The 14,931-nt window shown below is 34.9% G+C and overlaps 5 non-coding genes across 5 annotated transcripts; all 5 read left to right on the top strand.

The window, feature by feature from the left end:
- Positions 1–289: 289 nt before the first annotated feature.
- Positions 290–2,284, top strand: LOC120322263. Its single transcript, XR_005562032.1, has one exon. It is a non-coding gene; the product is annotated as a small subunit ribosomal RNA (ribosomal RNA).
- An 818-nt stretch (positions 2,285–3,102) lies between these two features.
- LOC120322262 lies at positions 3,103–3,281 on the top strand. The gene has a single exon (XR_005562030.1). It is a non-coding gene; the product is annotated as a 5.8S ribosomal RNA (ribosomal RNA).
- A 387-nt stretch (positions 3,282–3,668) lies between these two features.
- Positions 3,669–7,629, top strand: LOC120322264. The gene has a single exon (XR_005562033.1). It is a non-coding gene; the product is annotated as a large subunit ribosomal RNA (ribosomal RNA).
- A 3,636-nt stretch (positions 7,630–11,265) lies between these two features.
- On the top strand, positions 11,266–13,260 carry LOC6540407. Its single transcript, XR_005562031.1, has one exon. It is a non-coding gene; the product is annotated as a small subunit ribosomal RNA (ribosomal RNA).
- Positions 13,261–14,079: 819 nt separating this feature from the next.
- On the top strand, positions 14,080–14,258 carry LOC6540289. The gene has a single exon (XR_005562029.1). It is a non-coding gene; the product is annotated as a 5.8S ribosomal RNA (ribosomal RNA).
- The last annotated feature ends 673 nt before the right edge of the window (positions 14,259–14,931 follow it).

The raw sequence follows: 14,931 nt of genomic DNA, 5'->3' as shown, positions 1-14,931 counted from the left end.
AACAAAAATTGTACATGTGTGGATACAATACTTATGTATGTTGGAAACAAAATAATATTTTAGAATGAAATATGTATAATATAAATACAATATTATGGAAATATATATATATATAATGGTATAAAACATTAATGGAATTTACGAATACGAATGCTATATAAAAATGGCCGTAATCGATTTAAAATAGATTTAATAAAAAACGGAAATTTATATAAAATGGAAATCTATAATATTTATATTACTTATTTCAATTCAAAAAATATGAATGAAATATGAAGAAAGAAACATTATTCTGGTTGATCCTGCCAGTAGTTATATGCTTGTCTCAAAGATTAAGCCATGCATGTCTAAGTACACACGAATTAAAAGTGAAACCGCAAAAGGCTCATTATATCAGTTATGGTTCCTTAGATCGTTAACAGTTACTTGGATAACTGTGGTAATTCTAGAGCTAATACATGCAATTAAAACATGAACCTTATGGGACATGTGCTTTTATTAGGCTAAAACCAAGCGATCGCAAGATCGTTTTATTGGTTGAACTCTAGATAACATGCAGATCGTATGGTCTTGTACCGACGACAGATCTTTCAAATGTCTGCCCTATCAACTTTTGATGGTAGTATCTAGGACTACCATGGTTGCAACGGGTAACGGGGAATCAGGGTTCGATTCCGGAGAGGGAGCCTGAGAAACGGCTACCACATCTAAGGAAGGCAGCAGGCGCGTAAATTACCCACTCCCAGCTCGGGGAGGTAGTGACGAAAAATAACAATACAGGACTCATATCCGAGGCCCTGTAATTGGAATGAGTACACTTTAAATCCTTTAACAAGGACCAATTGGAGGGCAAGTCTGGTGCCAGCAGCCGCGGTAATTCCAGCTCCAATAGCGTATATTAAAGTTGTTGCGGTTAAAACGTTCGTAGTTGAACTTGTGCTTCATACGGGTAGTACAACTTACAATTGTGGTTAGTACTATACCTTTATGTATGTAAGCGTATTACCGGTGGAGTTCTTACATGTGATTAAATACTTGTATTTTTTCATATGTTCCTCCTATTTAAAAACCTGCATTAGTGCTCTTAAACGAGTGTTATTGTGGGCCGGTACTATTACTTTGAACAAATTAGAGTGCTTAAAGCAGGCTTCAAATGCCTGAATATTCTGTGCATGGGATAATGAAATAAGACCTCTGTTCTGCTTTCATTGGTTTTCAGATCAAGAGGTAATGATTAATAGAAGCAGTTTGGGGGCATTAGTATTACGACGCGAGAGGTGAAATTCTTGGACCGTCGTAAGACTAACTTAAGCGAAAGCATTTGCCAAAGATGTTTTCATTAATCAAGAACGAAAGTTAGAGGTTCGAAGGCGATCAGATACCGCCCTAGTTCTAACCATAAACGATGCCAGCTAGCAATTGGGTGTAGCTACTTTTATGGCTCTCTCAGTCGCTTCCCGGGAAACCAAAGCTTTTGGGCTCCGGGGGAAGTATGGTTGCAAAGCTGAAACTTAAAGGAATTGACGGAAGGGCACCACCAGGAGTGGAGCCTGCGGCTTAATTTGACTCAACACGGGAAAACTTACCAGGTCCGAACATAAGTGTGTAAGACAGATTGATAGCTCTTTCTCGAATCTATGGGTGGTGGTGCATGGCCGTTCTTAGTTCGTGGAGTGATTTGTCTGGTTAATTCCGATAACGAACGAGACTCAAATATATTAAATAGATATCTTCAGGATTATGGTGCTGAAGCTTATATAGCCTTCATTCATGGTGGCAGTAAAATGTTTATTGTGTTTGAATGTGTTTATGTAAGTGGAGCCGTACCTGTTGGTTTGTCCCATTATAAGGACACTAGCTTCTTAAATGGACAAATTGCGTCTAGCAATAATGAGATTGAGCAATAACAGGTCTGTGATGCCCTTAGATGTCCTGGGCTGCACGCGCGCTACAATGAAAGTATCAACGTGTATTTCCTAGACCGAGAGGTCCGGGTAAACCGCTGAACCACTTTCATGCTTGGGATTGTGAACTGAAACTGTTCACATGAACTTGGAATTCCCAGTAAGTGTGAGTCATTAACTCGCATTGATTACGTCCCTGCCCTTTGTACACACCGCCCGTCGCTACTACCGATTGAATTATTTAGTGAGGTCTCCGGACGTGATCACTGTGACGCCTTGCGTGTTACGGTTGTTTCGCAAAAGTTGACCGAACTTGATTATTTAGAGGAAGTAAAAGTCGTAACAAGGTTTCCGTAGGTGAACCTGCGGAAGGATCATTATTGTATAATATCCTTACCGTTAATAAACATTTGTTATAATACAAATAAATTGAATTTACCAAAATACCAAATTACAAAAGCATATGATATATGAATGATGAGATTTACTTTAGAAATGCACATGATTTATTATGATTATTTGCAAATGCGTTTATATATGAATATTATCTAACACAATAATATTCAATTGATAGATTTCTCAATGGAATCAAACAAAATTCTGATATATTTATATAATAAATAAATGTGGCTGGCAACCACAAAGGTAATGTGATTGGGGACCACATTTACCACATATGTATGTTAAAAGTGACTGGTGACCACATTTTAACATTTCTATTAAAATTTGATGTTGTGGGTAGTGTTGGCTCAAAACATTAAATTAAATAAACGGCATTCAAATAAAAATAAACAATGCATTTCCTAATAATTCGAACATTCGAAATCAAATAAAAATGGTAACAAAAAATTGTGTGTATATGGACCATAATATACACGCGTTGCGAATATGTATTGTTCATCTAAGTTATGAGCATACATTGGCTAATGCAACAACCTAAAATATACAATGTTGTACCTGGCATCCATCAGGTTAATGTTTTATATAAATTGCAGTATGTATCGCCCATATTGGTTAATTACAAATAAAATATAATTACATGATACATAATGCTTATATGAAACTAAGACATTTCGCAGCATTTATTTTAGGTATAAAAATACATTTATTGAAGGAATTGATATATGCCAGTAAAATGGTGTATTTTTAATTTCTTTCAATAAAAAAATTATTGACAATATATAGAAATAAATTATAAAACTCTAAGCGGTGGATCACTCGGCTCATGGGTCGATGAAGAACGCAGCAAACTGTGCGTCATCGTGTGAACTGCAGGACACATGAACATCGACATTTTGAACGCATATCGCAGTCCATGCTGTTATGTACTTTAATTAATTTTATAGTGCTGCTTGGACTACATATGGTTGAGGGTTGTAAGACTATGCTAATTAAGTTGTTTATAAATTTTTATAAGCATATGGTATATTATTGGATAAAATAATAATTTTATTCATAATATTAAAAACTATATATGAAAAACATTATCCTCACATTTGGATGTGAAAAACGAAGAGAAATATTTTCTTTTTCAATCAAATAATACTGAGAAATGTCTAGCATAAAAAATTGAATTATTTTTCATCTAGGATTGTCTCTTATTAATGATTCGAAAATAGAAAAAAACTTGGTTATATTATTATTCTTCGTTGGTTCGTTAATGGATAATACTATGCTACAAGAAATAATGGATATATTACAACGAATTTATTAAAATGTTTTATCATTATATATTAAGAATTAATGGCAATAAAAAGTTATATACAACCTCAACTCATATGGGACTACCCCCTGAATTTAAGCATATTAATTAGGGGAGGAAAAGAAACTAACAAGGATTTTCTTAGTAGCGGCGAGCGAAAAGAAAACAGTTCAGCACTAAGTCACTTTGTCTATATGGCAAATGTGAGATGCAGTGTATGGAGCGTCAATATTCTAGTATGAGAAATTAACGATTTAAGTCCTTCTTAAATGAGGCCATTTACCCACAGAGGGTGCCAGGCCCGTATAACGTTAATGATTACTAGATGATGTTTCCAAAGAGTCGTGTTGCTTGATAGTGCAGCACTAAGTGGGTGGTAAACTCCATCTAAAACTAAATATAACCATGAGACCGATAGTAAACAAGTACCGTGAGGGAAAGTTGAAAAGAACTCTGAATAGAGAGTTAAACAGTACGTGAAACTGCTTAGAGGTTAAGCCCGATGAACCTGAATATCCGTTATGGAAAATTCATCATTAAAATTGTAATATTTAAATAATATTATAAGGATAGTGTGCATTTTTTCCATATAAGGACATTGTAATCTATTAGCATATCCCAAATTTATCATAAAATATAACTTATAGTTTATTCAAATTAAAGTGCTTGCATTTTAAAACAGAATAAATGTTATTAATTTGATAAAGTGCTGATAGATTTATATGATTACAGTGCGTTAATTTTTCGGAATTATATAATGGCATAATTATCATTGATTTTTATGTTTATTATATGCACTTGTATGATTAACAATGCGAAAGATTCAGGATACCTTCGGGACCCGTCTTGAAACACGGACCAAGGAGTCTAACATATGTGCAAGTTATTGGGATATAAACCTAATAGCGTAATTAACTTGACTACTAATGGGATTAGTTTTTTAACTATTTATAGCTAATTAACACAATCCCGGGGCGTTCTATATAGTTATGTATAATGTATATTTATATTATTTATGCCTCTAACTGGAACGTACCTTGAGCATATATGCTGTGACCCGAAAGATGGTGAACTATACTTGATCAGGTTGAAGTCAGGGGAAACCCTGATGGAAGACCGAAACAGTTCTGACGTGCAAATCGATTGTCAGAATTGAGTATAGGGGCGAAAGACCAATCGAACCATCTAGTAGCTGGTTCCTTCCGAAGTTTCCCTCAGGATAGCTGGTGCATTTTAATATTATATAAAATAATCTTATCTGGTAAAGCGAATGATTAGAGGCCTTAGGGTCGAAACGATCTTAACCTATTCTCAAACTTTAAATGGGTAAGAACCTTAACTTTCTTGATATGAAGTTCAAGGTTATGATATAATGTGCCCAGTGGGCCACTTTTGGTAAGCAGAACTGGCGCTGTGGGATGAACCAAACGTAATGTTACGGTGCCCAAATTAACAACTCATGCAGATACCATGAAAGGCGTTGGTTGCTTAAAACAGCAGGACGGTGATCATGGAAGTCGAAATCCGCTAAGGAGTGTGTAACAACTCACCTGCCGAAGCAACTAGCCCTTAAAATGGATGGCGCTTAAGTTGTATACCTATACATTACCGCTAAAGTAGATGATTTATATTACTTGTGATATAAATTTTGAAACTTTAGTGAGTAGGAAGGTACAATGGTATGCGTAGAAGTGTTTGGCGTAAGCCTGCATGGAGCTGCCATTGGTACAGATCTTGGTGGTAGTAGCAAATAATCGAATGAGACCTTGGAGGACTGAAGTGGAGAAGGGTTTCGTGTGAACAGTGGTTGATCACGAGTTAGTCGGTCCTAAGTTCAAGGCGAAAGCCGAAAATTTTCAAGTAAAACAAAAATGCCAAACTACATAAAAAAGCGAATTATAATACACTTGAATAATTTTGAACGAAAGGGAATACGGTTCCAATTCCGTAACCTGTTGAGTATCCGTTTGTTATTAAATATGGGCCTCGTGCTCATCCTGGCAACAGGAACGACCATAAAGAAGCCGTCGAGAGATATCGGAAGAGTTTTCTTTTCTGTTTTATAGCCGTACTACCATGGAAGTCTTTCGCAGAGAGATATGGTAGATGGGCTAGAAGAGCATGACATATACTGTTGTGTCGATATTTTCTCCTCGGACCTTGAAAATTTATGGTGGGGACACGCAAACTTCTCAACAGGCCGTACCAATATCCGCAGCTGGTCTCCAAGGTGAAGAGTCTCTAGTCGATAGAATAATGTAGGTAAGGGAAGTCGGCAAATTAGATCCGTAACTTCGGGATAAGGATTGGCTCTGAAGATTGAGATAGTCGGGCTTGATTGGGAAACAATAACATGGTTTATGTGCTCGTTCTGGGTAAATAGAGTTTCTAGCATTTATGTTAGTTTCTTGTTCCCCGGATAGTTTAGTTACGTAGCCAATTGTGGAACTTTCTTGCTAAAATTTTTAAGAATACTATTTGGGTTAAACCAATTAGTTCTTATTAATTATAACGATTATCAATTAACAATCAATTCAGAACTGGCACGGACTTGGGGAATCCGACTGTCTAATTAAAACAAAGCATTGTGATGGCCCTAGCGGGTGTTGACACAATGTGATTTCTGCCCAGTGCTCTGAATGTCAAAGTGAAGAAATTCAAGTAAGCGCGGGTCAACGGCGGGAGTAACTATGACTCTCTTAAGGTAGCCAAATGCCTCGTCATCTAATTAGTGACGCGCATGAATGGATTAACGAGATTCCTACTGTCCCTATCTACTATCTAGCGAAACCACAGCCAAGGGAACGGGCTTGGAATAATTAGCGGGGAAAGAAGACCCTTTTGAGCTTGACTCTAATCTGGCAGTGTAAGGAGACATAAGAGGTGTAGAATAAGTGGGAGATATTAGACCTCGGTTTGGTATCGTCAATGAAATACCACTACTCTTATTGTTTCCTTACTTACTTGATTAAATGGAACGTGTATCATTTCCTAGCCATTATACGGATATATTTATTATATCTTATGGTATTGGGTTTTGATGCAAGCTTCTTGATCAAAGTATCACGAGTTTGTTATATAATCGCAAACAAATTCTTTAATAAAACGATGCATTTATGTATTTTTGATTTGAAAATTTGGTATAACTCCAATTACTCAGGTATGATCCAATTCAAGGACATTGCCAGGTAGGGAGTTTGACTGGGGCGGTACATCTCTCAAATAATAACGGAGGTGTCCCAAGGCCAGCTCAGTGCGGACAGAAACCACACATAGAGCAAAAGGGCAAATGCTGACTTGATCTCGGTGTTCAGTACACACAGGGACAGCAAAAGCTCGGCCTATCGATCCTTTTGGTTTAAAGAGTTTTTAACAAGAGGTGTCAGAAAAGTTACCATAGGGATAACTGGCTTGTGGCGGCCAAGCGTTCATAGCGACGTCGCTTTTTGATCCTTCGATGTCGGCTCTTCCTATCATTGTGAAGCAAAATTCACCAAGCGTTGGATTGTTCACCCATGCAAGGGAACGTGAGCTGGGTTTAGACCGTCGTGAGACAGGTTAGTTTTACCCTACTAATGACAAAACGTTGTTGCGACAGCATTCCTGCGTAGTACGAGAGGAACCGCAGGTACGGACCAATGGCACAATACTTGTTCGAGCGAACAGTGGTATGACGCTACGTCCGTTGGATTATGCCTGAACGCCTCTAAGGTCGTATCCGTGCTGGACTGCAATGATAAATAAGGGGCAATTTGCATTGTATGGCTTCTAAACCATTTAAAGTTTATAATTTACTTTATAAACGACAATGGATGTGATGCCAATGTAATTTGTAACATAGTAAATTGGGAGGATCTTCGATCACCTGATGCCGCGCTAGTTACATATAAAAGCATTATTTAATACAATGACAAAGCCTAGAATCAATTGTAAACGACTTTTGTAACAGGCAAGGTGTTGTAAGTGGTTGAGCAGCTGCCATACTGCGATCCACTGAAGCTTATCCTTTGCTTGATGATTCGAAATAAATAAGACCATTGAGTACTCGTGTGGTACTTGTTTGTTGGTTTTTGAGGGTTAGCGCGCAAGCGCCAGTGCCCTCGAGAGCCGACCACCCCGACTGGACGCGACTGACGACTGACTGACCGACCGACCGACTGGACGCGCGATATATAATATTATATATCATATGATAGAAAGAAAGACTAAAAAATTCTATCTGGTTGCCAAATAGCTTGTCATCGATTTAGTGACGCTAATGAAATTGTCCCCATCTATCTACTATCTACTAATGATAGAAATAAAGACTTTACAAAATTCTATCAGGTTGCCAAATGGCTCGTCATCGATTTAGTGACGCTAATGAAATTGTCCCCATCTATCTACTATCTACTAATGATAGAAATAAAGACTTTACAAAATTCTATCAGGTTGCCAAATGGCTCGTCATCGATTTAGTGACGCTAATGAAATTGTCCCCATCTATCTACTATCTACTAATGATAGAAATAAAGACTTTACAAAATTCTATCAGGTTGCCAAATGGCTCGTCATCGATTTAGTGACGCTAATGAAATTGTCCCCATCTATCTACTATCTACTAATGATAGAAATAAAGACTTTACAAAATTCTATCAGGTTGCCAAATGGCTCGTCATCGATTTAGTGACGCTAATGAAATTGTCCCCATCTATCTACTATCTACTAATGATAGAAATAAAGACTTTATAAAATTCTATCAGGTTGCCAAATGGCTCGTCATCGATTTAGTGACGCTAATGAAATTGTCCCCATCTATCTACTATCTACTAATGATAGAAATAAAGACTTTACAAAATTCTATCAGGTTGCCAAATGGCTCGTCATCGATTTAGTGACGCTAATGAAATTGTCCCCATCTATCTACTATCTACTAATGATAGAAATAAAGACTTTACAAAATTCTATCAGGTTGCCAAATAGCTTGTCATCAATTTAGTGACGCTAATGAAAGTGGTGGTGTCCTTCTCTTATAATAGAAATTATAACTTTATTATGACTAAAGGAATATATGAAATATTCGTATATTCTTATAGTATTAGAAAAAAAACCCAATACTATAGGTATATTAAATATAAAACATATGAAAATAATAAATATTTATCATATGAATACAGACAATATAATGGTATATTAAATTAAATAATATACATATTTAAAAAAATATATATATTATATGAATACAGGAAAAAATATATAAGTATATATAAATTAATATAATTATATATACATATAAAGGAAAAAATGATGGAATATTTCTATTTTCTATTAGTATGATATAAAAAAAACCCATACATGTGAAAGGTTATAGTACTACTATACTATACCATATTACTATAGGTAGGCAGTGGTTGCCGACCATAGGGTAGGCAGTGGTTGCCTCTCGTATTGTTCGAAATTTATGTATTTATATGATTTCGACAATATTATATGGAAATTAAATATTAATCATATGGAAATAAATATTTATCGTATGTATAAATGAAAAAATGATCAAATATTCCTATATTCTCTTAGAATTATAGGAATAACCATATACGTGAAAGGTTATAGTAGTGTAACAAGGCTGGTACCGACAGAGGGTTCAAAAACTACTATAGGTAGGCAGTGGTTGCCGACCTCTCGTATTGTTCGAAACTTTTATTTATATGATTTCGACAATATTATATGGAAATTAAATATTAATCATATGGAAATGAATATTTATCGTATGTATAAATGAAAAAATGATAAATATTCCTATATTCTCTTAGAATTATAGGAATAGACCATATACGTGAAAGGTTATAGTAGTGTAAACAAGGCTGGTACCGACAGAGGGTTCAAAAACTACTATAGGTAGGCAGTGGTTGCCGACCTCTCGTATTGTTCGAAACTTATATATTTATATGATTTCGACAATATTATATGGAAATTAAATATTAATCATATGGAAATGAATATTTATCGTATGTATAAATGAAAAAATGATAAAATATTCCTATATTCTCTTAGAATTATAGGAATAGCCCATATACGTGAAAGGTTATAGTAGTGTAAACAAGGCTGGTACCGACAGAGGGTTCAAAAACTACTATAGGTAGGCAGTGGTTGCCGACCTCTCGTATTGTTCGAAACTTATATATTTATATGATTTCGACAATATTATATGGAAATTAAATATTAATCATATGGAAATGAATATTTATCGTATGTATAAATGAAAAAATGATAAATATTCCTATATTCTCTTAGAATTATAGGAATAGCCCATATACGTGAAAGGTTATAGTAGTGTAAACAAGGCTGGTACCGACAGAGGGTTCAAAAACTACTATAGGTAGGCAGTGGTTGCCGACCTCTCGTATTGTTCGAAACTTATATATTTATATGATTTCGACAATATTATATGGAAATTAAATATTAATCATATGGAAATGAATATTTATCGTATGAATAATGGAAAAATATATTTAATTATATATGAATAAAGGAAATATTAATATAATATTACTGTATTCTCTTGATATATAAGAGAATATCCTGTATGTTGGATACCAAACAGAATTGAAAATACCCGTTTTGAGGACAGCGGGTTCAAAAACTACTATAGGTAAGCAGTGGTTGCTGACCTCCCGCTTTATATATTATATTGGTTACTTACAAATAAAGTATATTATTTTCCGTACAAATTTGTTTCTCAGGTTCTAATGAACATTTGGGAACTTGGCTACGCGGTTAATAAAAATATACGCCCTTAGATGTTATCGTTGAAACAACAGTCAAGTATTCTATTATTAATAGAATAACAAATCGTTTCCATATAACATCGTTAATTTTTAATGACAGCGGGTTTCAAAACTACTATTAGGTAGGAAGGCACTGGTTGCCGACCTATCTCATTATATTGGTTACTTACAAATATAGTATATTATTTTCCGTACAAATTTGTTTCTCAGGTTCTTATGAACATTTGGGACTTGGCTCCGCGGTTAATAAGAATATACGCCCTTAGATAATATCGTTGAAACAAAAGTCAAGTTTCTATTATACATAGAATAACAAATCGTTTCCATATATTATCGTTAATTTTTGACGGCAGGCATTATTATTTATTAATAATAATGAAGATAATAAACTAATAATTTATTACCACGCCATAAAAGGAAATATTATATCGTTACCCCGGTATAATAAATATATTGATATTGGAAAAATTACCAAATTTTATATATGAATATCATATGCGCTCGGTTTTATGTTATATATTACCAGAGAGTTATATGGAAAAAGATAAATTTTAAATTTATCATCAAAATGCAAATGATTTAACTCAATATTTATATTGGTTAAACAAAAATTGTACATGTGTGGATACAATACTTATGTATGTTGGAAACAAAATAATATTTTAGAATGAAATATGTATAATATAAATACAATATTATGGAAATATATATATATATAATGGTATAAAACATTAATGGAATTTACGAATACGAATGCTATATAAAAATGGCCGTAATCGATTTAAAATAGATTTAATAAAAAACGGAAATTTATATAAAATGGAAATCTATAATATTTATATTACTTATTTCAATTCAAAAAATATGAATGAAATATGAAGAAAGAAACATTATTCTGGTTGATCCTGCCAGTAGTTATATGCTTGTCTCAAAGATTAAGCCATGCATGTCTAAGTACACACGAATTAAAAGTGAAACCGCAAAAGGCTCATTATATCAGTTATGGTTCCTTAGATCGTTAACAGTTACTTGGATAACTGTGGTAATTCTAGAGCTAATACATGCAATTAAAACATGAACCTTATGGGACATGTGCTTTTATTAGGCTAAAACCAAGCGATCGCAAGATCGTTTTATTGGTTGAACTCTAGATAACATGCAGATCGTATGGTCTTGTACCGACGACAGATCTTTCAAATGTCTGCCCTATCAACTTTTGATGGTAGTATCTAGGACTACCATGGTTGCAACGGGTAACGGGGAATCAGGGTTCGATTCCGGAGAGGGAGCCTGAGAAACGGCTACCACATCTAAGGAAGGCAGCAGGCGCGTAAATTACCCACTCCCAGCTCGGGGAGGTAGTGACGAAAAATAACAATACAGGACTCATATCCGAGGCCCTGTAATTGGAATGAGTACACTTTAAATCCTTTAACAAGGACCAATTGGAGGGCAAGTCTGGTGCCAGCAGCCGCGGTAATTCCAGCTCCAATAGCGTATATTAAAGTTGTTGCGGTTAAAACGTTCGTAGTTGAACTTGTGCTTCATACGGGTAGTACAACTTACAATTGTGGTTAGTACTATACCTTTATGTATGTAAGCGTATTACCGGTGGAGTTCTTACATGTGATTAAATACTTGTATTTTTTCATATGTTCCTCCTATTTAAAAACCTGCATTAGTGCTCTTAAACGAGTGTTATTGTGGGCCGGTACTATTACTTTGAACAAATTAGAGTGCTTAAAGCAGGCTTCAAATGCCTGAATATTCTGTGCATGGGATAATGAAATAAGACCTCTGTTCTGCTTTCATTGGTTTTCAGATCAAGAGGTAATGATTAATAGAAGCAGTTTGGGGGCATTAGTATTACGACGCGAGAGGTGAAATTCTTGGACCGTCGTAAGACTAACTTAAGCGAAAGCATTTGCCAAAGATGTTTTCATTAATCAAGAACGAAAGTTAGAGGTTCGAAGGCGATCAGATACCGCCCTAGTTCTAACCATAAACGATGCCAGCTAGCAATTGGGTGTAGCTACTTTTATGGCTCTCTCAGTCGCTTCCCGGGAAACCAAAGCTTTTGGGCTCCGGGGGAAGTATGGTTGCAAAGCTGAAACTTAAAGGAATTGACGGAAGGGCACCACCAGGAGTGGAGCCTGCGGCTTAATTTGACTCAACACGGGAAAACTTACCAGGTCCGAACATAAGTGTGTAAGACAGATTGATAGCTCTTTCTCGAATCTATGGGTGGTGGTGCATGGCCGTTCTTAGTTCGTGGAGTGATTTGTCTGGTTAATTCCGATAACGAACGAGACTCAAATATATTAAATAGATATCTTCAGGATTATGGTGCTGAAGCTTATATAGCCTTCATTCATGGTGGCAGTAAAATGTTTATTGTGTTTGAATGTGTTTATGTAAGTGGAGCCGTACCTGTTGGTTTGTCCCATTATAAGGACACTAGCTTCTTAAATGGACAAATTGCGTCTAGCAATAATGAGATTGAGCAATAACAGGTCTGTGATGCCCTTAGATGTCCTGGGCTGCACGCGCGCTACAATGAAAGTATCAACGTGTATTTCCTAGACCGAGAGGTCCGGGTAAACCGCTGAACCACTTTCATGCTTGGGATTGTGAACTGAAACTGTTCACATGAACTTGGAATTCCCAGTAAGTGTGAGTCATTAACTCGCATTGATTACGTCCCTGCCCTTTGTACACACCGCCCGTCGCTACTACCGATTGAATTATTTAGTGAGGTCTCCGGACGTGATCACTGTGACGCCTTGCGTGTTACGGTTGTTTCGCAAAAGTTGACCGAACTTGATTATTTAGAGGAAGTAAAAGTCGTAACAAGGTTTCCGTAGGTGAACCTGCGGAAGGATCATTATTGTATAATATCCTTACCGTTAATAAACATTTGTTATAATACAAATAAATTGAATTTACCAAAATACCAAATTACAAAAGCATATGATATATGAATGATGAGATTTACTTTAGAAATGCACATGATTTATTATGATTATTTGCAAATGCGTTTATATATGAATATTATCTAACACAATAATATTCAATTGATAGATTTCTCAATGGAATCAAACAAAATTCTGATATATTTATATAATAAATAAATGTGGCTGGCAACCACAAAGGTAATGTGATTGGGGACCACATTTACCACATATGTATGTTAAAAGTGACTGGTGACCACATTTTAACATTTCTATTAAAATTTGATGTTGTGGGTAGTGTTGGCTCAAAACATTAAATTAAATAAACGGCATTCAAATAAAAATAAACAATGCATTTCCTAATAATTCGAACATTCGAAATCAAATAAAAATGGTAACAAAAAAATTGTGTGTATATGGACCATAATATACACGCGTTGCGAATATGTATTGTTCATCTAAGTTATGAGCATACATTGGCTAATGCAACAACCTAAAATATACAATGTTGTACCTGGCATCCATCAGGTTAATGTTTTATATAAATTGCAGTATGTATCGCCCATATTGGTTAATTACAAATAAAATATAATTACATGATACATAATGCTTATATGAAACTAAGACATTTCGCAGCATTTATTTTAGGTATAAAAATACATTTATTGAAGGAATTGATATATGCCAGTAAAATGGTGTATTTTTAATTTCTTTCAATAAAAAAATTATTGACAATATATAGAAATAAATTATAAAACTCTAAGCGGTGGATCACTCGGCTCATGGGTCGATGAAGAACGCAGCAAACTGTGCGTCATCGTGTGAACTGCAGGACACATGAACATCGACATTTTGAACGCATATCGCAGTCCATGCTGTTATGTACTTTAATTAATTTTATAGTGCTGCTTGGACTACATATGGTTGAGGGTTGTAAGACTATGCTAATTAAGTTGTTTATAAATTTTTATAAGCATATGGTATATTATTGGATAAAATAATAATTTTATTCATAATATTAAAAACTATATATGAAAAACATTATCCTCACATTTGGATGTGAAAAACGAAGAGAAATATTTTCTTTTTCAATCAAATAATACTGAGAAATGTCTAGCATAAAAAATTGAATTATTTTTCATCTAGGATTGTCTCTTATTAATGATTCGAAAATAGAAAAAAACTTGGTTATATTATTATTCTTCGTTGGTTCGTTAATGGATAATACTATGCTACAAGAAATAATGGATATATTACAACGAATTTATTAAAATGTTTTATCATTATATATTAAGAATTAATGGCAATAAAAAGTTATATACAACCTCAACTCATATGGGACTACCCCTGAATTTAAGCATATTAATTAGGGGAGGAAAAGAAACTAACAAGGATTTTCTTAGTAGCGGCGAGCGGAAAAGAAAACAGTTCAGCACTAAGTCACTTTGTCTATATGGCAAATGTGAGATGCAGTGTATGGAGCGTCAATATTCTAGTATGAGAAATTAACGATTTAAGTCCTTCTTAAATGAGGCCATTTACCACAGAGGGTGCCAGGCCCGTATAACGTTAATGATTACTAGATGATGTTTCCAAAGAGTCGTGTT

This window comes from Drosophila yakuba, unplaced genomic scaffold (genome assembly GCF_016746365.2).
Source record: "Drosophila yakuba strain Tai18E2 unplaced genomic scaffold, Prin_Dyak_Tai18E2_2.1 Segkk35_quiver_pilon_scaf, whole genome shotgun sequence".
In the NCBI taxonomy this organism is placed as follows: Eukaryota; Metazoa; Arthropoda; class Insecta; order Diptera; family Drosophilidae; genus Drosophila; species Drosophila yakuba.
The sequence above is the reverse complement of the archived record's forward strand: the minus strand, read 5'-3'. Positions and strand labels throughout refer to the sequence as shown.